Source organism: Aphis gossypii, unplaced genomic scaffold (genome assembly GCF_020184175.1).
Source record: "Aphis gossypii isolate Hap1 unplaced genomic scaffold, ASM2018417v2 Contig00461, whole genome shotgun sequence".
Classification (NCBI taxonomy): Eukaryota; Metazoa; Arthropoda; class Insecta; order Hemiptera; family Aphididae; genus Aphis; species Aphis gossypii.
The window spans coordinates 195995-206325 of NW_026083118.1; the positions used below are offsets into that span (position 1 = coordinate 195995).

General features: G+C 34.3%; 1 pseudogene; it reads left to right on the forward strand.

Moving 5' to 3' along the window:
• Positions 1-660: 660 nt before the first annotated feature.
• LOC126554315 (uncharacterized) lies at positions 661-4392 on the forward strand (annotated as a pseudogene).
• The last annotated feature ends 5939 nt before the right edge of the window (positions 4393-10331 follow it).

Here is a 10331-nt window from a genome sequence, read left to right on the forward strand (position 1 = left end):
GTTTCACTGAGCAGCCATTGTGTATACATCTTTAGGTGGGATATATTTTTAAAATCACATGAGTTTTAAACCAGACGTGTTATAAAACGCAACACAAATTATTTTTACCAACACAGTATACTATTAGATTTATTCAGATACGTTTATAGCGAAACAAATATTTTATTTGACATTACGTTTACATAAAATATTTTTTTAAATTTATTATTTCTCGTGATTATTTTATCTACAGACCTACAGTCTTTACAAGTATTTTTGTGTTAAATTTTTCACTTTATTTCTATCAGTTAGTTTAAATAAAAAATATGATTAACTCATTTTTCTTATATATCTGTTATTATTTTCTTAATCCAATATGGAAACGAGAATCTGAGGAAGATATCCTACTTTCACGAGCTGAGCTCATCGCAATCCACGGCGAAGTGTTTCAGGAAGAGTAAGTTATATCATTTTTATTTATAATTTATTTTTTAATTTGTTATTTTATATAGTGTGATGATTGAAACAAATCATGTAATTGCACCGATAAATGCGCTAACTATAAGGGTAATTTATCAAGAATACTTGGTGAGACATACGTCTATCGAAAGAATGATGAATTGGGCTATACGTGCAAGGACTTTATCACAGCAAATTAATCTAGAATTTAGGGCGTTAAGAATGCTAATGTCTAATCATTATTCTGATATTTCAATCCCCGTAGACGAGAGCATAGTAAGCTTATAATATATACATATAAAAAATATTAAAATTAGGTATGAAAATTCTATAATATTATTATAGGTTATGATGTCACTTGAAGATGTATTTCGTTTATCAAGGAGAATTACATATAACCATACTCAATATTATATATTTATGCAACTTATGTATTGGCTTAGGAGATTGGGAGAAATTGAGCCAGTAGAATATAGACGGCGTCTAAAAGTACAATGGAGAATAAATGCAGTTATGATTTTAATATGGTACGGCTTCCCGAGTGATACTCTAGATTTTATTATAGAAAGAATTCAGATTTTAATATAGATGTAAATAATAGTAGTAGTATTCTACAGAAATTAGATTTAAGTTTCGAAATAAGAGTGAATATTCCTGTAAATTTAGTTTTTATTATTTTAATACTTACGTATCTACTTGATGTATTTTAATTAAATAATCTTTCCTATCAATAAATATATCTATATAATCAAACGAATTTTATAATTCTTTGAGTATAGCGAATCTCAAAGCGGTATATGTCGGTATTATTATAACAACTATTTTTATGAGACTTCTATAAAAGTTAGCTCGAAATAATATAATAATCATAATTTTTGTCAAATCCTGCGTAAACAACACTATTATTGTTGACAGCACGGTATGCGTTATATAACATGTTCTATTGTTAACGGAATGCCCTGTCCCAGCCGGTCTTTCGTTCTACTGTGCTCAACACTCGCAGGTCAGTTTCTAGAATCGGTAATGAAACTCTGTCCAATACAATGATACCCAAAATAATAAAAAATCTATAGCGATGTACACAATTATCATGGTAAATACCCAATTAACATTTTACCCAGCCCTGGCTTAATTTGTCTTCATCACCGCAAATGCCAAGAGACTTGCTCCGTTGTTGACCGATGTACAATCAGTCTGTTCTAGACATCTATAGCGTTTACTTTGCCTTTACTCTCTCCGTGTTTTCACAGTCCTTACACAACAGTATTATCAATTTTTCTCAGTATAATTTTTTTCAAGTGTTTAAAACACTTTATTTTCATCCGTTTTATCTTAAACATTTACATCATGCTTAATTGCGATCAGTGTCAGTCAGCTTTCACCATGAAACGTAATTTGGTCGCCCATCAAAAAAAACATACGGGTATACGTTTCTCATGCACTATATGTCCATCAACATTTTCTTACAAGACCAACCTCAACAAACATTTGAAGAACGCTCACGGTATGTAATAAAAGTTTAAACTGTATCTTATTTATTTAATATTAATTTGTAACTATTATTTTTTCTAAGGTATCATTAAAGTTTAGGCTCACTTGAGACCATTGCCTGCTGTACCGATCATCGATCAGCAAACACGACCAAGCGTGATACAGTTCGCGCCTCCTACCACCATGCAGATTCAAATAGCGCCTCAAATTTTTGTACCGGATGTCCCGGCTGGCGGTTCGTACGTGTTAACTGAAGATGATATTTGTATGTTCGGCAACGGATGCATATGAAATGCAAGACGCCGATACAGGTTAGTTTTATTTATTATTAGCGCTGAATTTATTAGATTTTTAAAAGACCCACTGATTTTTCCTCCGTAGATTATTTTTTTTGAGAAATATCGTAAGATTTAAAATAAATTTTTAAAATTACGTGTCATTAAATTAGTTTTATTAAATTATAAGTCCGACAGTTATATTCATCACTTGTAATAATTTTTTAAATAAATACATCAGTAGATTTTATTTATCAGACGCGATGTTAATTAGAAATTTAATAGATTCAACATTAAATTTAACGCAATAGATATTAATTAGACCTTTTTTTTTGTTAAAGAATCTTACACTACTGGTGAAAATGGTAAACGCGTTTCGACGGCCAATATCGTGTCGGCTGCTAGGGCGAAGAAGGCGCGTACGGATCTCGTTAAATCCCCCGGGTTTAATGAAATTTCGTCGTCCGGAAATAGGAAAATAGTTTGGTACTACGCTAAAAATATTAAATAATTTATTCTGACTTTCTCTGTCCACTTATACCTGAGCTAATAAATTTATTGAAATCGCAAGTACAACACCATGCGATTAAATTTAATTTGAAACTTGAGGCGACCTATAACCGGCCGAACGTAGCAAATTCGTCGGAGAATAGAGCGTTCAAGACAATGGCGGTTGAAATTTTTTCTGACAGAGATATTAGAACGATTGTAAAGATAGCGGTTTTACTTTGGAGTCGATCGATGGGCTGTTGCTGGCGGTACACAAATATACCCCGATGGGCGGGTCATCGTATATAGAGTTACCGGCGTATATCGACAGGAAGCGGGCGACTATCAACCCACAGAACGTAGATCGGTATTGTTTCAAGTGGGTGATTCTCGCGAGGCATGTGACGAAGCCGCCGGATATCGTGTCGGAGAAAATTACAGGCAACATGAAGATAAATATAATTTTGATGACATCACCTTCCCTACACCTCTCTCAGATATACCGAAATTTGAAAAAAATAATATTAACGTGTCAATAAATGTATACGGTCTAGACAAAAAGTTCCAACCGCCTCGTAAGTACCCGACGTATGAGTTTTACCCACTGCGAGTAGTCGACGAAGAGAAGACCGAACATTTTTACCTGTTGCTAGTAACGGACGGTGACAACTCGCATTATACCTTCATTTCAAATTTTTCCCGGCTCATACGTAAACAAAAAACCGGACATGATGGGCGTGTCGTGTTTTGTAAAAGGTATTTTACCAGTTTTGATAACCAAAATTTAAAATACAAGCTGAGCGGGCAGGAGGCCCTGGACCAGCATAAACTGATTTGCAGGACGCACAAGCCGATTCTACAGGAAATGCCGAAGGAGGGGGAATGTCTACAATTTGAAGCGTGGAAGAAGACTCAAAGACATCCCATAGTAATTTATGCAGATTTTGAGACGATATTGATGAAGACTGACAAAGACAAAGGACACAACGCGAGGATAATACATAAGCACGAGGCAATGAGTTATGGACTCATTGTGAAGGTGAGCAACGACATACCGGCGGAATTATTGGAAGAGTATGAGATAACGAAAGAAACAGTGATATACAGAGGAAGTGAGAGTAAGACGGACGTGGCGAAACATTTTATTGAAACAGTGACCGAGTTAGCGATAAAAATTGAAAAATTATTGAAAACCAATAAACCTATAGTTTTTACGGATGAACAACGGCAGTCACATGATACATGTACAGCTTGTAATTTATGCAAGATAAACTTTACATACGAAAACCATAAGGTTGCAGATCATTGTCATCTCTCTGGAAAATACCGACAAACTCTATGTAATGTATGTAATCTAAAGCTTCAAACACCCATCTTCGTACCTATATTTTTGCATAACTTATCCAACTATGACGCGCACCTGATAGTGACGGAACTGGGCCACGACATGAAAGCTATTAACGTTATTCCGAACAGTGAGGAGAAATATATATCTTTCTCTAAATACGTATCAAATACATTTAGCATGCGATTTATTGACACGTTCAGATTCATGGCTTCAGGACTGTCAACTCTGGCCAAAAATCTCACAACGCCGGGTCTAGAGAACTTCCGTGAGACAGCCAAACATTTTGTCGCCGGAGATATGCCGCTGGTGACTCGTAAGGGGGTGTACCCGTATGAGTACACTGATAGTTGAGGGCGGCTGGAGGAAACGAGTTTACCGCGTAAGAGGGACTTTTATAGTACGTCGACAGAGACCGGGATCAAGGAGATTGAATATGAACACGCAAAGGAGGCTTGGGGCCACTTCGGATGCAGCACGTTGGGCGAGTACAGTGATTTGTACCTTAAAATCGATGTGTTACTGCTGGCAGACGTTTTTGAGAATTTCCGCGACGTATATATGAGGACGTATAACTTGGACGCTGCCCATTACTTCACCGCCCCAGGACTTAGTTTTGACGCGATGTTGAAGTTCACGCGGCAAAAGCTCCAGTTATTACAGGATTACGACATGTTGTTGATGTATGAGAATGGTCAGTATATTATTTTTAAAATGTATATATTATAATAATAATAATAATAATCTTATATATATATTGTTATAGGTATACGTGTTGGATTGGTGCAAAGGCGAACAATGTTAAGAGCATATTTATTATGTATAATTGTTAAATATTTAAGTTAGTTTACAATGTTTTCTTATAATATTTTTTTTCCCTGTATGAAAGTTAATACCTAATCATGTTTTTTCTGTTTCAGGTTGATGGAAGCCCATACATATTTAATTTAAAAACCTGTGTAAATGCTATCATATCTAAATGTATGTTAGCATATAAATAAAAACAATGTTAAAAATATAATATAATCATGTTTTAAATATGTTAAATAATGTTTATTAAATAAATTGTATACAATTTTTAAGAATTATTTATAAACCATTTTCTTATAGCAACCACTTTATAGAATGTACACTGTTTAGAATTTAAGTCCTTATGAAAGATACAACAAGGTAAATTTTCTTCATCACATATTTGATCCAGTCGAGGACAGCCCAGGTCTTCAATGTTGATGACTGCGACGTGTGGTATATACTCTATAAGTAGTTGTTTTTTCTGTTCGCCTTTGGTGTAAATGCAGTCAAACTTTAATGAATTCAATATTCTGTCAAGTTCTTCATATTCTATATCACCATAATCTATAGATAGCTGATGAAAATTATGCGGTAGCCACTTGTAAGTTTTCTGACTTTTGCTGTCTTGCATAGATTTTGAATTTTTAAAAATCCAGTGTTGAGTCGCCCATGTCTCTGTGTCTACAATAGACATTTCCTTAATAAAATATTTGTTGTTTACTCCAAAAATACATTGAAAGTCTATAATGGCTGTAGACATTATGACTTGTCTTTAATATAAGTTTCAATAGTGTTGAGATGACTTTGTATGCTAGGAAATATTTTTTTATCCCTTCGATATTTTCTCTGATATTTTCTAATGACGCTGCACTATTAGTCATACGTTGCACTATATCTACACACGTTAATTATAGGTTTTCTGTTTGTTCTTCCAGCACAAGCATAGATTTGTTATTTTGCTCGATTAAATGTTCGATTTTATCAATTTTATTTGTATATAATTTGATCGACTGTTCAAGATTTGAAATATTTTTTTTTGTTTCACTAGCTGGAGAACTTCCGAACACGTTCATGGTTATATTACTACTGATACTATACTTTAACATCGCGTGTATTTATCCAACTATTATGCGTGTTATCAAATCCGAGCCACTTGACAAGCATCTGATTTTGCTTTTTACGTAGAATTTTTTCGATCAGATATTCGTTCGGGTGTTTGGTTTTATGTATTTCACCCGAGTAAAAACAACCGGAAATCGGTTTACCCGTATAATCTTGTAACTGATAAGTGACGGGCAATGTTCTATTTATTTTGATAATCTCGAATATTTCCGTAGACCAATTGGGTAAATAACCTTTTGTAAACACACCTTTTTGTGTACTGATACGGACGTTATCACCAACTTTCAATTTAATTTTCTCATTATTAATCTCACGTTGTTTTATTGTTCTATGTTTTGAATTGTTATATTCGTTAAGCAGCTTTGGTAAAATTGAAATCCATTCGTGTGAACCACGCGCCGTAAATTCTCTAAACATTTTTTCTTTTAATGTACGATTAAATCGTCCTACAATGCACGCTTTCATGATGCTAAACGTAGAATATTTGGTCATCAATGTGTCGAAAATGGTGTGGAAAATTCTTTACCGTTATCTAGTTGTAAAAGTTTCGGTGAGCGGTCTAGTAATATTTTAGACATTGCGTTTGTGACTTCTTTTCCAGTTTTCGATTTTAATGGCACGGCCCACGCAAATTTAGTAAAACAGTCTATCACGCATAAAATATACTTGTAATCTTTATTTTTCTTTGAATATGGTATCATTTCCACCAAGTCGGCCTGCCATAAATCATTTTTTCCATATACGTTGACTCTGCGCCTTACGAAGTTTTTCCGTGACGCTATGTGTAGTTCAATAGCGATATCACGTTTAGACATTTGGTATTCGTTTTATTAGCCCAGCTTCAAGTAATTCTTCAAAAATCGATATTATTTCATTGGAGACGCCTGTATTACCGGCAGCTTTCGAAGCCAAAAGTAATCGTAACCGATCGACTAACTCATTCGGATTATCCCAATACACTAAGTTATTTTTCTGCAATTTCATAGATAGTCGGCCACCGGAGGGAAATAATTTATGTATTATATCCTTATATTTAGAACCACTTTTTTTGATTTTTTTACTTTTTAAGGTCAAATGTGTCGATGTCTGAATTCATATAGATTTATATACTTGTAGATCTTTTCGGTGTAAATAAGTGGATTTTTCACAAATAATAACTGGATTAGACCCGCGGTTGTTAAATAAGTAGTACCGTCGATAAGAATAGAGTTTTCAATAATTTTTACTTCTTTATCGCCCAAGATAATATTTCCATCTGAAAGTTTTTTCGGGCCATAGGTTTTGTCTAAATCTATAGAGTGAAACCGATTTTCAATTTCTTGTTGATATTTTTCATTAAGATCGTCGTTATTTTTTATTTTGATCGATGGCGATTCGGTTGTATTCGATAATTTAGTTAAGGGATCGATAATAGGTTTAAAAGTTTGTGACATTATTTGTTGAACATTTGCTTCTCCAGCTTTTAATGCAATATATTTACGTTTAATATTTTCTTTAGCCTTAACTAACTCATCTAATATACTACCTTTATCCTTCATGACTGCGTTTTAAATGGAAAATTTCATTTTATACATCGACTTATATAATGACAAAAGTATCAAAACCATAACGATATCGTCCGTTATCGCGCTCGCTATCTTTACAAATAACGACGAATGCAAATCTGTCACGGTTCTAACACGTAACGCAAAAATGTTTAAATTGTATGTATGTCATATCGCCCGAACAGTGTTCATTGTATACATGTTTTAAATTTGTCTCGTCTTGTTTGAATAATACTATCAAATTTGCATTGTCTCGGATCAACTGCTTTGGTACTTTTGAATAACTCTGAGCCAGATAAAATATATCTATTTTATTGTGCCGCCCTCTACAAAAGAATTCCCGTATCACTTGCTGATGTTCTCCAATAACATCGTCCATGGTAAATATAGAGTTTGGTAAAACTTTTTCAGGGGGAATGACTTTATCATTCTCGAAAAATGTAAACATTTTAACACCGTCAATATCGTCGATTATACGTTTTAATAATTTATATTTTGGTTGTTCTAACGTTTTAGAGTATATGTAAACGTTTTCAAAACGTAGACCGTTTTTGTCAACAAGTAGAAAATGTATTAAATTTGTTTTACCTCAACCGGAACTCCCCAACACCAATGAGCGTATAGTGTTTGGAAATAGCTCACCATGTCTAAACTGTATTGTATCCGGAGTATCAATGTTATAAATTCGTAGTTTTTTCTGTTGCTCGATGAAGCGCATTTTTTCACTATAAATATCAATGATATGTACTTGAAAGCGTCACACTATGTCTCGCGTTCGTAAGCGACACAACAATAAAGGTTCTGGTCTTATTAACTCAGTTATAAATCATTTACCAGTGGAATTACATCTACCCGGCTATAGGTAATACATTACTCACTATATGATTAAATCATATCTAAAATGTTTGTTTGTATTTTTTTTTTCAGATTTGCTGGTCCTGGTACTAAATTAAAAGAAAGATTGGCACGTGGTGAACGGGGCATAAACAGACTAGACGAGTTGGCCAGAGCTCATGACATAGCGTATGAAAACAGCAATTCGCTAACCGATAGACATAGAGCTGACGAAATATTGGAAAATCAAGCTTGGGAAGGGTTTAAATCTAAAAACACTGGTATTAAGGAAAAAGCTGCGTCCTGGTTGGTTACTACAGCTATGAAGGCGAAACGCAAGTTGGGCGCTGGTTGCGGATTTAAACAGATGGTTTCGGCAGCAAAAAAATCAATTAAAAATAAAATTAACGAAAAAAATATAACCAAGTTAGTAAGAACATGTCTGTCGTCTGCGAAAAAAAATCAAAAAAAATCTAAAAATAAGAAAACTCCAAGAATTATACCAATACCGAAAAAGGGCGGTGTTCTACCTTTAATCCTATTTTCGCTGGTTTATCGGCGTTGGGCGCTCTTACCGGCGGTGTCGGTAATATAGTTAAAGTCGTAAATTAATTAAATTCCGGTAAAAACACACCTATTCATTTAGGGAAAGGTTTATATCTTACACCGCACAAGGGGCAGTCTTATAAAATTGTTAAAGGTAAAGGTTTATACCTAGCACCTTACAAAGGCGGCGGATCGGTAAAGAAAACTAGAAAAACGACAAAAACTAATTTCCACGTTACCCAAGAGAGCGTTGTACGACTATGAGATTATAAAATACGCTGACATGTTGAAAATACCTCATTTCATCGGTGTGTTTTCCAGAGAAAAGTTGCCTCCAAGAGCTAAGCATCAAGAGTCTGCTGTGGTTAATTTAGACATCGAAAACGGTACAGGTACGCATTGGATAGCGTATAAAAAAATCGAAAAAACAGTTAAAGATTACGATAAATTTGGAAATTTAACGCCACCGTTAGAAATACAAAAATATTTCAACGGTTGTGATATCGAATATAATTACGATAAACATCAAAAATATAATACGACAAACTGTGGACACTTGTGTTTAAGATTTCTGTCATGTACGCCATAACCTTAACCGGGAACTCCAGTGAATTGTCTTGCGACTTTTTCCCACCGATAGAAGTCAGTAAAAATGCTAAGATTTGTCTGCTGGGGTTCCAAACAAATAACTCTATTCCAAATATAAACGACAAGTGTAATAAAATAGGATTCGCATACAAAGAGCACACAGGTTATGCGATCAGTAGCGTTTTTACAATACCTACTGGTTCTTACGAATTATATGAAATCGAGTCAGCAATACATCGCATATTACATGATACAGATATAATATTCGAATTGAAAGCTGATAATAATACACTAAAAAGTACAATTTGGTGTAACGAAGCTATAGATTTTACCATGCCTAATAACATTGGTCAGTTGCGGGGATTCAAAAATCGAAAATATGCTGGTAATGTAAAACATGAATCTGATACGGTGGTTAATATTACAAAAACAAACTGTATATATATCGAATCAAACCTAGTCACAGGTTCATTCATCAACGGGAAGCAGTGCCATACAATACATGAGTTTTACCCGACTGTACCTCCAGGTTATAAAATAATAGAGGTACCGCCGCATTTGGTATTTTACTCACTTAATTCTACATCTATAACGCATGCTAGTATAATTTTAAAAAATCAGAACGAAGACTTGATCGATCTACAAGGTGAGCCGATATCGGTACGTTTATTAATTCAAGACTCGTGATATGGGTTTGCAATTTTTTAATATATATAGGACTGCACGTGTAAAGTCCGTTAGTCGCGTTAATAACACAAACCGGACAACAACTCAAAAGAAAAATTCGACACGAAGACAAGTTGTACACAGTCTAACAGCATCCAATTTAGCTTTTTTACGTTCGTTAAACGCTATTTAATATGGACG